Source organism: Cetorhinus maximus, chromosome 18 (genome assembly GCF_964194155.1).
Source record: "Cetorhinus maximus chromosome 18, sCetMax3.hap1.1, whole genome shotgun sequence".
Classification (NCBI taxonomy): domain Eukaryota; kingdom Metazoa; phylum Chordata; class Chondrichthyes; order Lamniformes; family Cetorhinidae; genus Cetorhinus; species Cetorhinus maximus.
Window position 1 is genome coordinate 33,175,077 of NC_135896.1, and position 23,369 is coordinate 33,198,445.

Sequence of the window (23,369 nt, forward strand, 5' to 3'; positions counted from 1 at the left end):
TCTCCTAGTAACATTGACCTGTTGCTGTACGGGCCATCAGTAGTATCCCACACAGTTAGCCTTTAGACTCTCCACATTCTTAGCTTGACTGACTGTCCCCACCAACAACCACCACCCCCACCCCGCCTCACCATACCCATGATGCCAGGCCCTTCCATCTTCCATTCCTCTGTGCTTTCAACTCCACTTCTCACCCTCCCTCCTCATCACTGACTCACTTCTGCCAGTCCTGAGCAAACTGTAATTCTCCTGCTCCCCTCTCTTGTGCCATAGAATTAAACAAACCACTGACCTTAAACACAATTGCACAAAGCCGATTGTTGCACGCCATGTTTAAACAAAAGTGAAATGGTTACAACAAGATTCTCATGCTCCATTGACTTTATTTTAAAAGTAGGATTTTATTTTTAAAAGTGTTACCCTAATGAGTATTCATGGCATACAAACGTATTTTAACTACGAACCCACCACAGGACAGCTGCTGACTTTATATCTGTATCTCAACCCGCTGTCGGGAAATCAAAATTTTGCATCCCGCCTAATTCAGTTGCCCCACATGTCACGATTTCTGTTCTTGCGAGCTCCATAAAATCCATGTCCCCTCTGGCCTCCCTCCCACCTCCCCCCACCCACTACATACTGGTCTTCCAAACTAAGATCATTTCTCACTACTGTACTGATCTCACCTTTTATTAACAGAGCTACCCCACCTCATTTTCCTTTCCTCCTGTCTTTCTAAAATGTCAAATATCCTTGAATATTCAAGTCCCAGCCTTTGTCATCTTGGAGCCATGTCTCTGTTATGGCTATCATATCACCCTCATTTATTTCTATTTGTGATATTAATTCACCCATTTTGTTCCAAATGCTGCGACCATTCAGATAAAAAGCTTTTAATTCTGTCTTTTTACCAATTTTCCCTACTCCGGCCTTATTTGTCAGTGTACTCTTATGACAATGGAACATATCACATCAACCTGTCCATTAAGATCTGTTGTGGGAGGCACCTGATTTCTCCACTTGACATCTCAGGAACTGTCAAAAGGATAGCCAAACTAGACATCGCATTATAAACTATTCCTGTCAAATGAAAGTGGTGATAGTGTTCATAACCTGGGTTTCTGAGCTAAAAAAAAAGTCAACAGAGTTGATTTATAGTATTAGGCAATTAGGTAAATTGGCTAAAAGAAGACATTGAAGAAAGAAAAACATAATGACAACTTACTACAGAAATGTTCCTGAGATGATCCCAGAGCCTTGTTGAAGACAGGGACACTGGTTGACTACTCAAGGAGAGATTATGTTTTTACCATGTTACCATGTGAAGCTTTTAACCATGGAGATCTAATAGTGATACATCAAATATAGGCTGTGAACTGAAAATCATTAAGCCTACTGTAATTTTAGACATCAAATAAAGCTCTATTGTATTGTCACTAATTTAAACTCAGTCCATGCTGAGACTGTGAAACTTAACATTAAATTACCGTTGTGCTTATGGGGCAGAATTTTCCATTCAGTGTGTGGGCGTGCGCCCAACACGCCAGGACATTAAATGATGCTCGATGATGTTGGGCGTGCGTCCCGACACCATCGCAAAGTCGCATGGTGTTTCATTCAGCGGGCACGCACAGGAGTCATCCACGAGCGGGATGACGTTTCCTAAAGTTTTTACAAATTAAATGAAAACTTTCTTTGAAAAATAAAAACATGTCCCATCTCATATGACACATGTGAGGGGACATGTTTCATTAAATTTTTAATGTATTTTTATTTTTTAAAAAGCGCTTCAAACTCCCTGAGGCAGCTCCGTGTGCATGCGCGAAAGAGCGCTGGACCCGACTCTCCCTCCTCACCCCGCCCACACAGGTAGTGCTCTGCGCCGCCGTTCGCTATCCACGCTGGGTGGGCCTTAAGTGGCCCACCCGCACAAAATTGCGGTGCGGAGCCGATTGCAGGTGGCGGTCGGCTTCCCGAATGCCCCTGCCCGCTCTCGCTGAGCCCACCCAACGAATGGAAAATCCTGCCCATGGTGATTTGGATTCTATCAATTTCTATTAAGGATCACCTTACTTTTACTTACAACCTACTTTTGCAATTAATCTTGTAATTGGGTTAAGGGTATCCTTGCAAACGTGGCTAAATGAAATAGTGTAAATAATGCATCCATGGCCACTTCTTGTGGTGATGCCTGTAGCAAGTAAGAGTTAAATTGCATCTGATTCGGTGGTGTGCTGCTGCTGCTTGTCAATAATTGATTCCTCTTCCACAAAGTTTTGTTGGAAATTCCAAGTCAAGCCAACTCACACATCTTGTTTAACATCCTAGACATAAAATGAAAGATCCTGATCCAATACTCTGAGTTTTGAAGATGCACTGAAGTATATACTTGGTGAAGGTTGGGGAGAAAGATTCCTTTGAGGTTCTTCCACTGATGTTGGATACTTATTCAGAATTTTTCATGACAACGCTTCTGACACTTTGGGAACATTGCATGGAATTACTGTTCTTCTATCCCACACCAATACATTATTAATTAGTTGATTGATGAAAAATAAACTATAATGCTTTCTCTGGAATATAATAATTTATGGAGCGGAAAAGGATTTTCTGTTTTGGGAATGGGGCAATTGGTTTTAAACACTACAGGAGCATAGTTCAATAGCTTTCAATAAAGGGCACAGGAATCGCAATGTGTGATTAGCCTCACATCTTTTGCATCCGATTCCCACTCTCTTGAAGAAAAGTTCAAGCGTAACTGAAGGCAGCAGGAGCTAACCCTCATGGTACAGGCAGGCTTCACATATCATTACCCCGATGGAGATGGCGGTTGCCATCACTCGAGTGGCCACGAATGAGGCTGTGGCCAGCAGCACGGTTGAAGACTTTGAAGATGATGGTATTTCCCCTACCTAATCCTCCTCCTCACATCCCACTTCTCCCTCATATCCACAGTCTCTTCTGATTGACAAGCTGCAGATGGTGAAAGCATCACCTCCCCTCACCACAACCCTACCCATGGCCGGAATTTTACGGCCCTGTCGCGGCGGGGAGGGGGTCAGTTATAGTCATAGTCATAGAGTCATAGAGTCATACAGCACAGAAAAAGGCCCTTCAGCCCATCGAGTCTGCATCGGTCAAACAAGTACCTAACTATTCTAATCCCATTTTCCAGCACTAGGCCCATAGTCTTGTATGCCATGGCATTGCAAGTGCACATCCAAATACTTCTTGAATGTTATGAGGGTTTCTGCCTGTACCACCCTTTCAGGCAGTGAGTTCCAGATTCCCACCACCCTCTGAGTGAAAAAATTCTTCCTCGCATCCCTCTAAACCTCCTGCCCCTTACCTTAAATTTACGCCCCCTGGTTATTGATCCCTCCACCAAGGGGAAAAGTTCCTTCCTGTCTACCCTATCTATGCCCCTCATAATTTTATACACCTCAATCATGCCCCCACCTCCATCTCCTCTGCTCCAGGGAAAATAACTCCAGTCTATCCAATCTCTCCTCATAACTAAAACTCTCCAGCCCAGGCAAGATGCTGGTAAATCTCCTCTGCAGGCCGTAAAATGTGGTGAGTCATTCTAGACTCCATTGATTTCAGCGGGACGGTAAAATCCCACTGGCGTAAAATTGCGCCCCTTGTTTCTTTCTCCTTTCAGACGGCCAAGAACTGAAACCTGGTGGCTAAAAGAGCAAAGAGTGGAAGAGCAGGAAGAGAGTGTTGAAGAAAAAACACCATCACTCACCCTCACAGTCACAACCACCCGCCCAGACAATGACACAGAGTACACTCAAGTGGCTAGCTTGGAGTAAATATCTGCATGAATGGGAAGGCAGGGTGGTGAACAAAGATAGCGGAGACGTCAGCTCACCAGAGGGTGAGATTGCACGCTGGTTCTGCTGCAGAGGACTCAGATGAGCACTTCGGTGGGCTGATAATAACATACAATGAAATGTTTGGTGCATTGGGGAGCAGTCCCGTGAGGAAGCTACCTACGTGAAATGTTAGGGAACATGGAAGGAGTTGACACCAACTGGACACAGGGCTTTGTGTGCAGCAGTGAGAACAACATTTCCATCATGGAAGTAGTGGGCAAGTCCATTAGCATACTTGTAACCTAACCATGATGCAGGGTCTGAAGGTCATGTTTCAGCTTCTATTGTAGCACAAGCAGAATTCACTCAAAGTGTGGGTGCTGTAGTGAAAGTTCAGACTTCTGTAGTGCAAGGTCAGCTTGCTACCACGAAAGCTTAGACTGCTTCCATGAGAGGTTGCAGGTGCTAGGGCTCAAAGGGACTTCTCTGCCCTTCAACAGATTGCTAGGATTGCTGGGTGCCACCCTGGGGGAGTGGCAGTGACTCCTGAAGCATGACCCTGCTGTCCCCTCTCTCAGGAAGACAGACTTCATCCTCCTACCCCTGCCATTCCACCAGTCTCCTCGCTGTGGCCTGTCAGTCAGCCAGCCCAGACTGCTGCTACCCATGCCAAGATGGTACAATCCAAAGTCGGGCCCTCTTGGGCCCAGATATGCTCAGGCTCATCTGCGAGGCCATTTGATGGCCCCTCCACCTAACAGCTTTCCATCAGCCATGTTGCAGCCTCTGTAGCTCACCACCTTGGGCTGGTGGAGAGGCTTGTGTGCTTTGACTTGAGTATTGCCTCCAGGAGCTCCTTGCTCCTGATAGGGCCATCCATGGCAGCATGGTCGAGTGGAGATGCCAGACAAAGTGCAGCCCAGTAAATCCACACCAGCAGAACAGGGAACAAAGGCTATGCATCTCACCAGCTGCAAAGGTGGAAGAAGGCTGCAGCGGCAAAGTGGTCCCGGTCATCATGGTTTGACACATCACCGTAATCTGACCACTAAAACATCAAGATCATGTGGACAATGATGCCCAAGGTCTCCACATTAAACAAAGACATGCACAGACTTCTACCAGTGCCCATTTGTCAAGTCCTGTGGCAGTAGAGAATTAGCAATGGGGACAGGGCTGTGAGCCTGGTAGTCCCTTGTCAAGAATCTGCAAACAGGCAATGTATGCATGAATGTATTCACCTCTCTTGGAATACATAGCCTTAGTGATATCCCTTATGTGGACAGCAAATTGAGTGATGTTGCAAATAGCATCTGCTCCAATATGGAAGGAGCATGATAACAAGGGCAATAAATGCTGGTCTAGCCAATGATGCCTACATCCCCTGAATGAATACATTTTAGAAAATATAGCATAGTTTCAACGACGTTAAGTTTCATAAACATGGTCACCTTCATAGCCATTGGCATTGCTGCCCTTGTCCTGCTTTAAGGCTGAGGCTGTGGCTTACAGAAGTGCAGACATCTGACACATTGGACTGGATTTTCAATCCCTCATGGGGAAGAAGGCGGGTGTGGGTGTGGCCATGGTTTGAAAATTGCGCTCCCAGTTGGTGTGTCAGCTTTCTGACTCCTCTGTGACATGCCGCAATTTTCAAAGGGAGAGCAGGAGGAGCGGTGCCGGCAACCCACACGCTTCCAATGAACTTGCTGTTAAGCTCATTGAAGAATGTTTTAATGGGCTACAGAGGGACAGTATCAAATTTTCAAAGATAAAAACAGCAAGAGCGAATGGCCTTGGGCATGCTAGCGCACAGCTGTCGGAGTCAAATCGAGGAGCTATTATTGATGGCGGCTGCTAATCTAAAATCCTGAAAAAAAAAGGAGAGTGAAACTGAGGTGCACATGTGGCGGAAGAATGCGGGCATCACTCGAGCAGAGTGGATTAAATACCTGATGATTGAATATTTGGGCACTTTTTTGGACCATGAGGCTGCTAACCCTCTGCTCTCCTGCCTGCTCCATTTTCCAGGCAATAGCAAGCCCGGTCATGGGTGTTAGCTGACTTTGTAAACCACCCTCCAGAAACGGGTTCCGCCTCCGGGCAGTACCGGGTGCTGACAATTATCCACCAGACACACCTCTGGCCCAATTAGGACCTTGGCATATACATTTTTTATTGCATCACGTGTGCCTGGGGTCATGATTCAGAAATTCCCAACTCTTGTTTGAAAATCCAGCCCACTATTTCTCACTAGGAGGTTCACATAGGAGAATCGCTCTCTGAGCACCCTGGGCAGAAATTGCCTTTAGCCGCGAGCTCTTACACCTCCCCCCCCTCCTTTTTCATTTATTCATTCACGGGATGCGGCCTTCACTGACTGGGCCAGCATTTAGTTGCGCTTGAGAAAGTGGTGGTGAGCTGCCTTCTTGACCAGCTGCAGTCCCTGTGGTGTAGGTACACCCACAATGCTGTTAAGAAGGGAGTTCCAGGATTTTGACCCAGTGACAGTGCAGGAACAGCCATATAGTTCCAAGTTAGAATGGTGAGTGGCTTGGCAGGGAGCTTTCAGGTGGTGGTGTTCCCATGTGTCTGCTGCCCTTGTCTTCTAGATGGTAGTGGTCATGTGTTTGGAAGATGCTGTCTAAGAAGCTTCTTCTAGCTGTTTGCCCTTCTCTGTGTTGCCTCTGCTCATTCTCCATGTCATGCTGTAGTCCAAAGGGAAAGTAGACTACTGCATCAGGAGCCAATACTTTGTGCAGAGAAGGGCACTAAAAGCACCAAGGGCACCATCTTGGAGCCAAAACAGCACTCAAAAAACTGGGAGCGTAGGAGACAAATGTAGCGACCTACAAATCTCAGGTATTTTTGATTTGACGGGTGAATGTAGGAAGCTGATTTTCACACAGCAAGATCCCACACACTGCAAAGAGATAAATAGCCAGATAATCTGCTTTGGTGAATTAAAAGCTGAAAATGCTAGAAGTACTCAGCAGCTCAGGCAGCATCTGTGGAGAGAAGAAGATTTAATGTTTCAGGTCAATGAGCTTTCATCAGATTGTTTTTAGTGATGTTGGTTGAGTGATAAATAGTTGTCAGGATATCAGGATAACTCACCTTCTCTTCTTCAAATATTGCAGTAGGATTTTTTTATGCCTACCCCAGTTTCAATTCTAATTAGTAAGATGGCACCTCTAAAAGTGCAGCATTGAAATGTCAGCCTAGATTTGGTACTCCTGTGACCTATGTGGAGCCTAACTCATGGCTTTCTGACTCAGAGCTGAATGGTGCCACTGAGTCATAGAGAAGGCTCTATAGGATATGGAAATTGGTTCCAATTCAAAGTCATCCAAAGTGAAATAATTATAAATTGAAATATATTCCCCAAATTGTTTTTAAATAGGATATATCAAACGTAAATGTGGTGCAAAACAAGCAATGTGCTTAAAATATATCACCCTGCGCTAAAAGTATGATTTTCTTTTACCATAAAACAAATGGTTGCAAGTTGTACATAAATGTTTGTGTATAGAAAACTCCAAATCCTGGAGCCCATATTAAATCCACATCAGACTTTAAAGAACTAAAGTTTATTTCCTCAGTGGAGAGAGCCATCTGGAACTTTACTTCTGGTTCTTATTGTCTGGCATGCTGTGCAGTATCATTTGCCACATGCACAGCAAGGCAAGATTAGAGAATTGGCAAGGACTAAAATTTATTCTTGAATCATGTTCAGTTTAACATATGGGGAGAAACACATTTTCTCTGTCATAATTGTTGGATGTATAGGTATTGGAAAACTATTAATATGTTCAGAATGATCTTTACGTGCATAGTTTGATAGCTGTTGTGGGGTGTTGATTACACCTTGGTAGGTTTGATGAAATCTTGTAGTCTTTAGCAGGTTAACTGTAAGCCTTTATTAACTACTAGAACTGTTAACAAATATACAGTAAAGGGCACAAGCTAGGAGCTGTGTCCATTTGGCTCTGTCCAACACCACACTGACCCTGGGTGTGAGTCACGTGCACTCTTACATCACTGTGTGGGTGGAACAGTACTCAGTCCACATTAACTCTATATGTGCCACACCCTTATGCTACAGTAGCCATAGGTTACAATAGCCTCAATAAAGGAGACTCTAGTGGGTTCAAGTAAAGTTGTAGTGGAGGAGAATGTTGCAAATTCAGTCTGAGTGGAAAGTCTGATGCATTGACTCTCCATACTTGAAAATATAGGGGTAGAAATTGGTTATTTTAGCACCTATTAAACAACATAAAAAAAGCACCATGGATGTCTAAACATTGTCCAACTTGAAACTGCATTGATGCATTTTCTAGGTCTTTGGTGTGGATGCTTAAAACAGGCGTTAGACCCCTTGCATATGCTGAGGGATCCAGCACCTGTCTAAGGACCCTTTCCACAGCTGCCAAGAGCTCGGGTTCTCTGCACTATAATGCAGCCTAGCCAATAGCCACTGGCTACTGGACGTGAATTGTTCTTTTAAAATGCTGTGGAGCCAGGAGGAGTAAGAGTAGCTCTTAGGAATACATAAGGACATACAAATTATGAGCTGGAGTAGGCCTTTCAGCCCCTCGAGCCTGCTCCTCCTGCAACACAGTATTCCTGATGCCCATTGACGGTTACAATCAGACCCCTGACTGTTGTCCTCCTACAACCTCAATAACCAGGACTTGTGTAAGACTCACTGCCAGTGAGGCAGGTGAGTTTAAATCGTTCTTGCACTTCTGAGAAGTATCAAAAGTTAAAAAAGAAAGGAAATTAAGCAGAGCACAATGATAATGGATCATCTTTTTTTCCTGATAGTTAATTCCATTGATAATTCTTGTTCAATTAATATTAGCTACAAGCTCTTATTTAAACTGAAAATGACACAGTGGAACATTTATTACTTAAAGTCCACATAGGCCATCGTTAAAACACCAAGTTGATGCAGGGTACCTTAATGAAGCATCAAGGCTCACAAGGAATCACTCCTCCATTTCATCTACATATGCATGCCTCCACAGGCCACTCGCCCAATAGAAGAATGAAATTTTGGGTCAGGTATTGGGCTACAAGTTTGGCTCCTTGGCACCTACACAAGTGCCATTTGTGTCCAGAGTGGCGGAGGTGCATATGCACACAATTCTGGAGCAGGCCATGCTGAACGCCACTTTGGTAAAGGCCACGCCAGAGGTGTCGTTTACTCATGGCAGGAACAGGCGTTAGGCAATTAACATGTGCAGAGATGAGGTCCACGGCCCAAAATCCTGGGCAGTAGGAAGCAAGTTCAGGAGCTAGAGATAGAAACACTTGACAGTTCTATTTTGAAATAAGAACCGCATTTACATAAGAAGACAGGAATGAGAGAAAGCACATTTTGTCCTTCCAGCCATTGACATCATTAATAAACATGTTCAGGCTGTTGCCCACACACCATTCCCATTGCCAATTTGTCTTGATATCAATCTTGCATCTTCCAATTCAAGTTGAACTAGGAAACCGTCCATTCAGGTTATCCAAAAAATTTCTACACAAGAAAACAGTATTTCTTTTTGCTCAGTCTAGTGATGCTATACTCTTGCTCTCTCCCCCTCTCTCTCTCTTTCTGCTCACTATAGTGATGTATTCTCTCTCCCTCTGCTCTGTCAGGTGATGCTGTCGTCTCTCTCTCTCTCTTTCTACCTTTCTCTTTTTCTGCCCACTCTAGTGATGGACTCTCTCCTCTCCTCTCTCTGCTCAGTCTGGTGATCCTGTCATCACTCTCTCTTTCTCTATCTCTTTGTCTCTCTCTTTTCCTGCTCACTCTAGTGAAGGACTCTCTTTCTCTCTCTCTCTCTGCTCAGTCTGGTGATGCAGTTCTCTCTTTCTCTATCTCCCTGTCTCTCTCTTTTTCTGCTCACTCTAGTGATGGACTCTCTTTCTCTCTCTCTCTCTGCTTAGTCTGGTGATGCAGTACTCTCTTTGTCTATCTCTCTGAGTCTTTCTGCTCACTCTATTGATGGACTCTCTCTCCCTCTTTGCTCAGCTTAGTGATGCTGTACTCTCTATCTTTTTTTCTGTCACTGAAATACTGGATGCATTGGTGGTCATCTTCCAAAATTCTATAGACTCTGGAGCAGTTCCTACAGATTGGAGGATGGCAAATGTAACCTCACTATTTAAAAAAGGAGGGAGAGAAAAAACAGAGAATTACAGACCAGTTAGCCTAACATCAGTAGTGGGGAAAATGCTAGAGTCTATTATAAAAGATGTGGTAACAGAACACTTGGAAAGCATTAATGGGATTAGACAAAGTCAGCATGGGGTTATGAAAGGGAAATCATGCTTAACTAATCTACTGGAGTTTTTTGAGAATGTAACTAGTGGAATAGATAAGGGAGAACCAGTGGATGGGGTGCATTTGGATTTGAAGAAGGTTTTTGATAAGGTCCCACATAAGAGGCTAGTGGACAAAATTAAAGCACATGGGATTGAGGGTAATATACTGGCATGGATTGAGAATTGGTTGACAGACCGGAAACAGAGAGTGGGAATAAATGGGTCTTTTTCCGGGTGGCAGGCAGTGACTAGTGGTGTACCACAGGGATCAGTGCTTGGGCTCCAGCTATTCATGATATGTATACATTACTTGGATGAGGGAACCAAATGCAATATTTCCAAGTTTGCTGATGACACAAAACTGGTTGAAACCAACTCACCCCCTGAGTTGTGAGGAAGATGCAAGGAGGCTTCAGAGTGATTTAGACAAGTTGTGTGTGTGGGCAAACACATGGCAGTTGCAGTATAACATGGATAAATGTGAAGTTATATGCTTCGGTGTGAAGAACAGAAAAGCAGAGTATTATTTAAATGGTGATATATTGGGATATGTGGATGTACAAACAGATCTGGGTGTCCTTGTACACCAGTCAATTAAAGTAAATAGGCAGGTGCAGCAAGCATTTAGGAAGGCAAATGGTATGTTGGCCTTCATTGCAAGAGGATTTGAGCTCAAAAGTAAGGATGTCTTACTGCAGTTATACAGGGCCTTGGTGAGACCACACCTGGAGTATTGCATGCAGTTTTGGTCTCCCTACCTAAGAAAGGATATACTTGCCATAGAGGGAGTGCAGCGAAGGTTCACTAGGCTGATACCAGGGATGGCAGGACTGTCGTATGAGGAGAGATTGGTTCGACTGGGCCTGCATTCACTAGAGTTTAGAAGAATGAGAGGGGATCTGATTAAAACGTATAAAATTCTAACAGGACAAACAGACTGGATGCAGGGAGGATGTTTCCCCTGGTTGGGGAGTCTAGAACCAGGGGCCACAGTCTCAGGATAGAGGGCAGGCCATTTAGGACTGAGATAAGGAAAATTTTCTTCACTCAGAGGGTGGTCAACCTGTGGAATTCTCTACCACAGAAGGCTGTGGAGACCGGGTCACTGAGTATATACAAGAAAGAAATTGATAAATTTTTGGATATTAGGAGCATCAAGGGGTATGGAGAGAAAGCGGGAATATGGCGTTGAGATAGAGGATCAGCCATGATCATATTGAATTGCAGGGCAGGCTCGAAGGGCCGAATGGCCTACTCCTGCTCCTAGTTTCTATGTTTCTATCACACCACATCTTCTGTCAGAAGTATTAAAGAAGCACAAATAATATAATAATGAATAGTCAACATGGATTCCAAAAGGGAAAATCTTGCTTGACCAACGATATTGAATTTTTTGAGGAGGTAATAGAGACAGTAGACAATGGTAATATATTAGGTGTAATTCATCTGGATTTTCAAAAAGGTGCCCCGTAATTGACTAATGAATAAGATCAGGAAATGCGGAGTCAGGGAACAAGTGGCAGACTGGATTGTGAGCTGGCTTGAAGACAGAAAGCAGAGAGTGGGAGTAAAGAGTGATTATTCAGAGTGGCAGAAGGTGGAATGTAGTGTTCCACAAGGATTAGTGCTGTTCACAATTTACAGCGATGATTTAGACTTTGGAATCAACAACACAATTTCTAAATTTGCATTTGACACCGAATTACGGGGATTAGTCAATAGTGAGGAGAACTGCAACAAATTACAGGAGGACATTCATAAACTTGCAGAATGGAAAAATAATTAGCAAATGAAGTTCAATGCAGATAAATGTGAGGTGCGTTTTGATAGGAAGAATAGGGAGGTCACCTATTACTTGGAAGGTGCAAGTCTAATTGGGGTAGAAGAACAAAGGGATCTTAAATTACAAGTACACCAATCATTAAAAGGTCTGCCACAGGTTAGCAATGCCAAGCAAAAAACAAAGCAAGCACTCGGATTTATTTCTTGAGAGATGGAATTGAAAAATGAAGAAGTTATGATAAACCAGTATTGAACCTTGGTTGGACCACACTGAGGGAGGAATTGACCCAGATTTGCACTAATTACAGTAGTGGGCGGGAAAAAGAACGTTATACCCACTGGCGGGTTTTCGCGTTGTATCATCCCAATCCCGCCTCACTAATCTGCATTTCTGGGAAACGTGCCATTTCACTGGCAGGCAGTCTCTGATTCGCCTGCCACGCCATTACCTCACTGCTTCCTCACATCAGGCACCATATTTAAAGTGCAGCTGCACACACACCTCCCAGTGTTCCCAGCCTGAAAGGCAAGAAGACTGCAGCCCCCACAGCCCCCTCATCACCCCCCTACTCACACACACACACACACACACACAATCCCCCCCTCCGCTGAATCAGTGATGCATCCCTGGGATGCCTTCTGGACACTGCTGGAGCCCGCTGAAAAGTCCTCTACCCCCACTCTGGCCGCAGGAGGCCCACCAGAGGGGCACTGGAGAGGGTGCAAAGAAGATTTACAAGAATGATATCAGAAAATGTGGGTACACAGATCAAGAAAGGCTGGGTATCTTTTCTCTTGCCAAAGAAGGCCGAGGGGTGACTTAATAGTTATTTAAAAATTATGAAAGGTTTAGATAGAGTAAATGGTCTCTTTTTTGTTACAGAGAGAATGTTTATAGAGTGGATACAGAAATGGCATTACCAGAAGCCATCAGTATAGATAGTCACCAAGAAATCCACCAGACAGGAAATCCATGGAATTAGGTGTAACTCCAATTTTTCATCATGCCAATATTGCTGCCATTGCCTTCAATGGAGGGTAAAATTTGACTGGGTTAAGATCTAAAATGTACGCAATACTATTCGTTTCCTAAGGGGTGGATTAGGTTAAATTTCAACCTTCCCATAATTGTCCTTCTTAATACATTGCACAGCCAACTCCTTCCCAATTCTGAAGGGTCCTTTAACAAGGGGAGTTTGCCTGAATATTTACAATCCTGCTAGAAGGCTAGTTTAATTTCACAGTAGTTCTTCTTCACTTTCCTTTGCCCATCATAATAGTGTTTCCAGCAGTTGCCTTGAATATATTACAGTAAGCTATTGCATGCAACACTACAAATAACTGCTCAGCTTTAGTAAGCATTCTGCACCCTCTGGTGTTCTTCCATGTGTCGGCAAACATATCAGTCATACAACGAGGATTGCTAAAACAATAATGTGGGTACTTTGTTTGAAAGTGAAACAACATATACATACTATATTAACTTGGATGCTACATAGACATCTGACCTCTATAGCTGCTGCTGTATTCTGTGTACAGAATCATAGGTTTATACATTGCTTCCTGTCTCAAGATGGGTAGTAATTGACTGCAGTTTAAGATATGCCTCATTAAAGCTACATGTACATAACATCACAACACACCCCTTTTTACATGAACAGCATAACAAAGATCAATTTTTGGGTGAAATGTTTTTTGAATTAAAAGACCACAGAGAAATGAACATCAAATTAAGATGCCAGACAAGCCAACTACACACACACGCACCACTTCTGTTCCCATGTTGGAGCCGACTCCCACATGATTCTAATTAAAATTTAAAGTCCTATTGGTGGGCACAGGAGACACAGGCGATCATGGGGTCGGGGGGAAGCTTTATCGTTGGTGAAATCCAATACAGCTGACAATACTGCAATGTAAGAAATAGTACTTTTCAGAATATTCTAGAATTCTTAAAGAATTAGCAGGCACAGCATGAGACCACCTGGTAGAAGGCTGTTTCTCTTCTCTCTCTGGAAAAGTATATAAACAGTCGCTGGAAATGTCAAGCTCTCCTGGTTCAGGCTTCCATGTTGACATTCCTAACTCAAAACGATGGTATTGTGTCCCCTCTAATCTATACAAGTGTCTAGTAAAGACTACAGCATGGCTCCCAGCATGAGGTAAACTAAAAGATGACCTTGAACTGAAGTGATAAACAAGTGGCGGAGGTTAACTCCTGATACCGTGGTTACCTGTCATATATTCATTAGTCAGAAGTGTTTGAGCAAGTTATTGACAGAGGGTAAACAAGAAGCCCCTGGAAAGAAAGTATATTAACATGTGCTCGAAAGCAGAGGGCAGTCCTCGTCAGGCAGCTGCCTTCTTCAGATGGAGGAAGAGCAGGCAAGATGAGAAGATGAAGGAAGACTTGGAAGAAGAAGAGTTTCTAAACATTTCAGCTAAAGAGCAGAAGGCTGCCACAACAAGCTACAGAGAGCAACACTCACTCTGTGACCCCTGTCACTATGTCCTCTGGTATCAATAAACTACTCATGGTTTTCCTATCCACTTAGCTCATGCATCATATCCAAACTGTTGCTTGTTAAACTTAATAAGTGACCTTAAAATCACTTATGATTTCTCAACCGCCTATTTCGGGTGGTCAGTAACTTCCGATCTGAAAACTTACAGCAGGTATGGGTGGACTATAAAAGAGCCTCCTGGACAAACTGGGAGGCTCTGCATCACAGCCACAACTTTCCTACCCAATTATATTTTTTTTTATTCATGGGATGTGCGTGTCACTGGCTAGGCTTGCATTTATTGCCCATTCCCTACTTGCCCTTGAGAAATTGGTGGTGAGCTGCCTTCTTGAACCGTTGCAGTCCATATGGTGTAGATACACCCACAGTGCTGTTAGGGAGGGAGTTCCAGGATTTTGACCCAGCAACAGTGAAGGAATGGCGATATATTTCCAATCAGGATGGTGAGTGGCTTGGAGGGGAACTTCCAGGTGGTGGTGTTCCCATATGTCTGCTTCCCTTGTCCTTCTAGATGGTAGTGGTTGTGAGTTTAGAAGGTGCTGTCAAAGGTGAATTCCTGCAGTGCATCTTGTAGATGGTACACACTGCTGCTACTGTGCACCTGTGGTGGAGGGAGTCAATATTTGTGGATGTGGTGCCAAGCAAGTGGCACCCACATGATTCTAATTAAAATTAAAATTTGTCCTGGATGGTGTCATGCTTCTTGAGTGTTGTTGGAGCTGCACTCATCCAGTCAACTGAAGAGTATTCCATCACACTCCTGGTTTGTGCCTTGAAGATGGTGGGCAGGCTTTGGGGAGTCAGGAGGTGAGTTACTCACCACAGGATTCCTAGCCTCTGACCTGCTCTTGTAGGCACAGTATTTATATGACTAGTCCAGTTCAGTTTCTGGTCAATGGTAACCCCCAGGATGTTGATTGTGGGGGATTCAGTGATGGTGATGCCATTGAATGTCAAGAGGTAATGGTTAGATTTTCTCTTGTTGGAGATGGTCATTACCTGGCACTTGTGTGGCGTGAATGTTACCTACCACTTGTCACCCCAAGCCTGAATATTGTCCAGGTTTTGTTGGATTTGGACATGGACTGCTTCAGTGTCTGAGGAGTCGCAAATAGTGCTGAACATTGTGCAATCGGCAGTGAACATCCCCATCTTCCTGTGTGCTCGGAATGACTCCAGCCAGCGGAGAGTTTTCCCCCTGATTCCCATTGACTCCAGTTTTGCTAGTGCTCCTTGATGCCACACTCAGTCAAATGCTGACTTGATGTCAAGGGCAGCCACTCTCACCTCACCTCTGGAGTTCAGCTTCTTTGTCCATATTTGAACGGAGACTGTAATGAGGTCAGGAGCTAAGTGGCCCTGGCAGAACCCAAACTGAACATCAATGGTTATTGCTAAGCAAGTGCTACTCGTTAGCACTGTTGCTGACCGTAATAAACTTGGAATGCAGGGCTAGTTTCTAGAAACAGCAAGCTTCATTTACAGACTCTTGATGAGGCTACATGCTTGTCCCAAGACCAAGGCTAAAAAGCTCCGCCCCTAGAGACTCCCCGCATCTACTGCTGATTCGTCTGTACAGTCACATGATCCCATTACATTGAGAAATGGTTCAACTTACAATTATTACATTTCCCCCCCTTTAATTTTGTTTTACTCTCTTATTTACAAAAACATCTTAACCCATATTATATGCAACAATATATAGTTCATGCCATTATAAATTTAGCCTTTGAGGAGGTTTTCGGATTCGGATATAGCGACACAACTCTACAACTGGAGGTTCTTCTATTGGATCCACTTGCACAGGAACTGCAGCTTCAGGGACATCCCGAGACAATGGTGGTTCAGAATTATTCACTTCAACAGAGACATCAGGTACGTCTATTCTTTGTTGATCTGGCGCCTCAGGTGTCGAAGTTTTGACTTTGATTTCAGGTGGATTAACTGGTTGTTGGAGGGTTTCTCGGCTTCTGAGGTGATCCACGTGTTTCCTAATAATCCTGTTTTCCACTTTTACCTGATATGATAAAGGTCCTGTTTCAGAGACAATTGTACCAGGAACCCATCTCGGTCCAGTTGCGAAATTTCATACAAAAACTGTCCCTCCCACAGTAAATTCTCAACCTTTACTGTGAACATCATGATTCACTTTCTGACTACTCTGGTTTTTCTCCCCTCTAAATTAGGGAATCCTAGATTCAATCTTGTATGAAGTCGGTGCTTCATTAGCAATTCTGAAGGTGTTAAACCAATGGTCACATGAGGAGTAGTGCAATAGCTGAACAGAAATCTTGGTTGGGAATTTTCATGCCCACCAGCGTTGGGCATGTTCAGTGGCGTGAGCGGGCAATATGGCGCAATCAGTTTCACAACAGCGTGAAGCCAGTTTGTGACCGTCCACTCAGCCCACCAATGGCGGGCCGCGTTTCCCGCCATTGGATGTCGGGAGCCTCATTGTAATACATCAGCATATCGTTATAAGGCCAGCCAGCCGGATTCATCTGCCCACCTCCTCCGGCTGGATCGTCCACCCAACAGCACATAAGCTACTTGCACCTGCCGGGCTGCATTTCGCTTGTGACTCAAGGTTTGTTTGCCTACCTTGCTTCAGTCAGCACTTACAGTCATCAGCGCCAGGCTTCACAAACAGCACCACATCACTTTTAGGGGGCTCACGGGTAGGTCTCTACCTACCCAGTCAGACATATGTGGCTGGCTTTTCAATGGCTGCAGGGCAAGGTCTTGCTTGGGGAAGGGGGGAAAGTGGCCTCAGGCAAGGGAAGAGGCTGCAGGATGAGAGCTGTACTGAGGAAGGAGGGTATCCCAGGGTGTGTGGGAAGGGTACATGTTGACCTGTGCAAGTGGCCTCAAAATGGTGAGGGCTGAGGAGGCAGTCTGCAGAGGAGATGAGGCCAGATGGACATGTGAGGGTTTATGTGTGAGAATAGTTGGTGATGTCCCTTGAGCTGGCAGTGAGTGAGATGCCAGTGAATATGTAATGGGCTTGAGTGATGAAATGGTTGCCATACCCTGGCTGCACAGATGAGGTCATTCATCTTCTATCTGCATTAGATGGCTTGCCTCTTCTGTGCAGCATTGGTACTGATCACCCCGGCTTTTGCCCACCAAGCCAGAGTTGTAATGTACCTGCCCCTCCTGCAGCCAGTGCAGGGGTAGAGGACATCACAGCAGGCCTCCACGATGTCCAAAAGGCGCTCAAGGGCTGCAGTCATCTTGCCTTTCGGGGCCATGTCTTTGCTGCAGTCCTGGGCTGAAAGCACTTAACAAGGCTGTATTTTAAATGTGGTGCCTGGCATGATGAAGCAGCGAGGTGATAGCATGACAGATGAATGAGAGCCTGCCCACCATGGAAACAACGTGTTTCCCAGGAATGCATAAATAACATGACAGGTTTGGGATGATACAGCGTGAAAACCCGCCATTGCAGCAGGCGGGTAAAACAATGTTTAACCTGCTCGCCACCGCACTTAGTCCAAATCTGGGACAATTCCACCCCTTGAAATTCATGTTTCTAATATTCCCTCTGATAGTTTCTTCATGCCTGTTTTAAAGGTTTGTACTGCTCTTTCTGCTAACCCATTGGATGAGGGATGATACAGTGCTGTTCTGATGTGTTTAATCTCATTTAGGTTCACAAATCTTTGGAATTCGGTGCTAGTGACACAATATCTTCAGGTAAACCATGAACACTGAAGCACTGGTGCAGTTTTTCAATGGTTGCAAGCAATGTAAATGATCTCACTTCGAACACATCCATCCACTTTGAATGTCGATAATCACAAGAAACATGATACCTAAAAATGAACATACATAGTCTATATATAATCTAACTCAGGGTCAACCAGGCCACTCCCACAGATATAATGGAGCTGAAATGGGTAACTTCTGCTTTTGCAAGCACTGGAGACAGTGTTTCACCATTTTTTTCTATATCACTGTCTATTCCTGGCCACCAGATATAGCTTTGTGCGAGCATCTTCATTTTCGAAATACCAGGATGCGCACTATGAAGTTCTTCCAATAATGGTTTCCTTCCTTGCACAGGGATAATGACTCTTGCTGCCCACAACAAGATACCAGCTTGACAACTTAGTTCAGATCTACTTGCAAAGAATGGTTTTAATTCTTCAGAGACTTGTGCATTTGACCATCCTTGCAATACCTGTTCATGAGCTCCTGATTTGTCCGATTCTTTATCTGTCTCGCATAGACTGGTGAGGAGTCCAGGAAATTCAACACAAGTACTACATCTTGAGGTACTGGAATATGTGTAATACCATCTGGCAAAGGAAGACGACTGAGGGGTCTGCATTTGCTATATGCACACCCAGACGATGCATAAAAGTGTACTCATATGCCGACAAAATTAAAGCCCATCTTTGAATTCTAGCTGAGGTTATTGGTGGGATTGCCTTATCTTCACTAAACAAACCTAACAGTGGCCTGTGATCTGACACTGTAGTGAAGTGTCAACCGTGCAAATATTGATGGAAATTTTTCACTCCAAATACGATCGATAAGCCTTCTTTTTCAATTTGTGAATATCCTTCCTTGGCTGCAAAAAGGGTTCTGGATACATATCCTATTGGTCTTTCAGATCCATCCTCCATCTTGTGTGACAATACGGCTCCCACTCTGTCGGGAGATGCATCATAAGTGAGCATCAATTCTTTAGGGCGGTCATAGTGCACTAGCAGACACGAAGAGTGTCAAAGCTTCTTGACTTTTATGAAGGCTTCCTCATGCTGTACCTTCCAGGACCATCTGTGGTTCTTCTTCAATAATAAGTGTAAAGGGGCTAATACTGTAGACAGATTAGGCAAGAATCGACCTTAATAGTTTACCATGCCCAAAAAAGACTTGAGCTCAGTGACGTTGGTAGGAGAGGGTGCTTCCTTGATTGCCCTGACTTTCTCCTCTACTGGATGCAACACTTGGGCATCCACTCGATGACCCAAATACATAATTTCCTTTGCTTGGAAAGTGCATTTTTCTTTTTTTGAACGAATGCCAGCCTCTAAAAATCTCTTCAGAACCTCTTCCAGCTTTGCCATATGTTCTGCTTCCGTGGATCCTGTGATCAGGACGTCATCCAGGTATACTATAACTCGGGGAAGTCCTTGTAGTAAACTTTCCATGGTTCTTTGGAAAATCGCACAGATAACACACCAAAGGGTAGGCGTGTATATTGGTACAGGCCCTTGTGTGCGTTTATGGTGACATAAATTCTTGACGCTTTGTCCAGCTCAAGTTGTTGAAATGCATGGCTTATGTCCAGTTTAGTGTAGGATCTTCCTCCTGCAAGTTTAGTTTATAGACCTTCAATCCTCAGGATTGGATATTTGTCTAATTTTGCAGCCTTGTTCACAGTTAATTTATAATCTCTGCAGATGCGAATGGTTTGGTCTGGTTTCATCACAGGGACTATGGGTGCTGCCCAATCTGAAAATTGGACTGGCTGGATTATTCCTAACTTCTCCAAACCACTAATTCCACATCTATCTTTCCTTTTCAAGCGTAAGGCACAGGTCTTGCCTTAAAAAACCGGGATCTTGCTTCAGAATCCACGTATATTTTAGCTTGTAGACTTTTTATTTTTCCCAACTCATCTCGGAATACTTCGTCATGCTTTTTCAGCAACTCTGGAATTCCTCCTGTCCTGACCTGAAAAATTTCTGACCAGTTTAGTTTAATTTCTTTCAACCAACCATGGCCCAGAAGGCTAGGCCCTTGTCCTGTTGCAACAATTACTGGCAGCTGAGCTGTTTGTTGCCTGTATGATACAGGTGCAGAGGTGATGCCTTTCACCTGTATCGCTTCTCCTGTATATGTTTTTCACTAAGCAACAGTTTTCAACAAACTCAATGGCTGGATACCTTCTCTGAGGTATTCAAAGATGTGTTCTCCCACCTGTGGCCGATGCTCCTGTGTCAACTTCTATGAGCAGAGGCTTTCCATTTACTTGAAGTGTAACAGTGATTGGTTCAGTTTTCCTGGCCTTCAGGTTGTGCAGGGTATAAACATCAGCCTTAGTAACTTCTGGCTCATGTATGTCGTGCACTTCATTTAACTTGACCTGCTGTCTGAATGACTGTCTTAATCTAGTCCTGCACTGTTTAACAACATGCCCTTTTTTGTGGCAGTAGTGGCATTCTGCCTCTTTAAATCTACAGACTTCATATGCATGATTTCCCCCACAGCAGCAACACTTTAACTTCTGGGTTACAGGTGAGCTGCTTCCAGCATTTCTTTTTGTTTTTCTAGTGGTAGGGACTATGTCCCGCTTCACTGGAACCTCCCTGATCTTTGCGCCATGCCCGGCGGCAGGTTCCCGCCCTAGCTGCAAAATGCTGCCACGTTGCACACTCTGCCGAGCCTGCGAGTCCCTCTCTGCACTCTCCATTACTCATGCTATCTCCATGGCGCGCTTCAGGTCTAACTCAACTTCTGCAAGTAAATGGTACTGAATGGCATCGGCATTTATGCTGCAAACAAAACGATCTCGCAACATGTCATTTTAAGTATCACAAAAGTCATAGCGCTCCGTTAACTGTTTTAACTTCGTGATGTACATTGTGATTGACTCACCGGGGGCCCTTACTCGAGAATCTTTGCATGACCACTGAGGGTTTAAGCTGAAAATGTCCTTCCACGAGGTCTACTAACTCGGTGGAGGATCTGGAATTTGGCACGTTCGGAGCCATCAAAGTACAGATTATGTTGCAGGTTTTGTTCCCGCAGACACTTAGGAGAATTGCCGTCTGTTTCTCCTCCTCCGTTATTTCATTAGCTACAAGTAGAAACCTAGTTACTCTATGTATTGACTCCAGTCCTCGACAGATGAGTCGTACGGGTTAATTCTGCCAAAGAGAGGCATTGTTGGTGAGTATGCTTGTTTTCTCTCTTCCCTTAAAAAATCGAAATACTCACAGTCGCGAGGTAAGGTGCTTCATCGGCAGTATTTATCCTCGTCACCAATTGTAATAAACTTGGAGTGCAGGGCTGGTTTATTGTAAGAAACAGTAAACTTTATTTACAGACTCCAGATGAGGCTACATGCTTGTTCCAAGACCAAGGCTAAATAGCGCCGCCCCTAAGATACCCAATGCTTAGGGCTGATTCATCTGTACAGTCACATGATCCCTATAACAGTAAGAAATGGTTTAACTTGCCATTAGTACAATGACCCCTTCCATCACTTTACTGATGATTGGGAATAGACCGATGGGGCAGTAATTGGCCGAGTTGGATTTGTCCTGCTTTTTGTGTATAGGACATCCATGAGCAATTTCCCACATTGCCAGATAGATGCCAGTGTTGTAGCTGTACTGGAACAGCTTGGCTAGGGACACGGTAAGTTGTGGAGCACAAGTCTTCAGTACTATTGCAGCAATATTGTCAGGGCCCATAGCTTTTGCAATATCCTGTGTCTTCAGCCGTTTCTTGATATCATGTGGAGTGAATTGAATTGGCTGGAGACTGGCATCTGTGATGCTCAGGACCTCTGGAGATTGTTGCAAATGTTTCAGCCTTATGTTTTGCACTGATGTGCTGGGCTGCCCTATCATTGAGGATGGGGATATTTGTGGAGCTTCCTCTCCAGTTAGTTGTCAATTGTCCACCACCATTCATGATAGAATGTGGCAGGACTGCAGAGCTTAGATCTGATCTGTTGGTTGTGGGATCACTTAGCTCTGCCTAAGTAATTTCTGTAATTTTCTAGTACAACAAATCATGACCCTCACCCCCATCTCAAGCTTCTCCCCCCAATCACTCCCTACCTTATTATTGTTTCCTGTTATTCACTACCCCACATCATATCCAAGCCCCCTAATGTCTGAGGCTAGACAGAGACTGGCCCCACAGGTTAGCGATGCCCTCCTGTAGGTTCTCCTCCAGGCCGTCAGGGAAAGGTGGGAGATGCTCATTTCCACAGATGGCAACAGAATGTGATCCTGCCTGGGGAAGTTAGATCCTGCACCATCCCTACAGGGCTTTGAGTTCACTTACAGCATTTAAATGATCCCTGCTGAGAGTGATCTCGGACAATGTTGTGTAGGGAGGGCCAGCTGAGTCTGCAAGTTCAGCCGCGTCCCACAGACTGACGAGTACAACACTGGACACTAATGAGAACATTCAATAAAGAGTGAACATAAACGCACAACCTGTCTGGATAGCTGCCCACCCACAAGTATAAATTAATTGATGAGCGCACAAGAGACCCTTTGTTGAGATGCGATCCTGGCACTTAACCTGGTGGATTGGAGTGGGTCGTTGACCCATTTTCTGCGATGGATCTAAGTTCTTGTATGGACCCCACTGTTGCTTACCCACTTTGCGACATCTCTCCAGGCTGCCTTAAGTCTTTTCTTGATATCGCGTGGAGTGAATCAAACTTCTTGGTAATGTTGGGCTGACTGACATATGCCCAAGTGCGACAGAGATGTTGCCGGAACCAGTATTCATTAGTGAGTGTGTGTGACAAAGCTACACTCCCTTTGCTCTTCGGGGTGGTAGAAGATGCAGGTTCAGGGGTAGGTCTGCCAGGGAGGCTGGCAAGGGTTGGTCTGCATCCCAGGCAGGCAATGGAATTCCATTGATGGGTCCATGGTCATGTAGGTGCCTCACACTTGGGCAAATCTGGTGTATGTTAGGTTGCCCCTGGTATCCCGTGCACTTCTTTCAATGGTCCTGGCATCCAGTAAAGGTTCATGCACATTCATAGCCTCCTTCTCAGGCACATCCAATTCACCCTCAACTAAGGAGGAGTGCTGCTCCTCCCATTTGTCCTGTTACAATGGTTCCCCACATTTCATGGCCACATTGGGTAGCAGACAGCAGACCACAACCGTTTGTGACACATCCTGTGGTGCATATTGCAAAGCCCCTCCTGCCA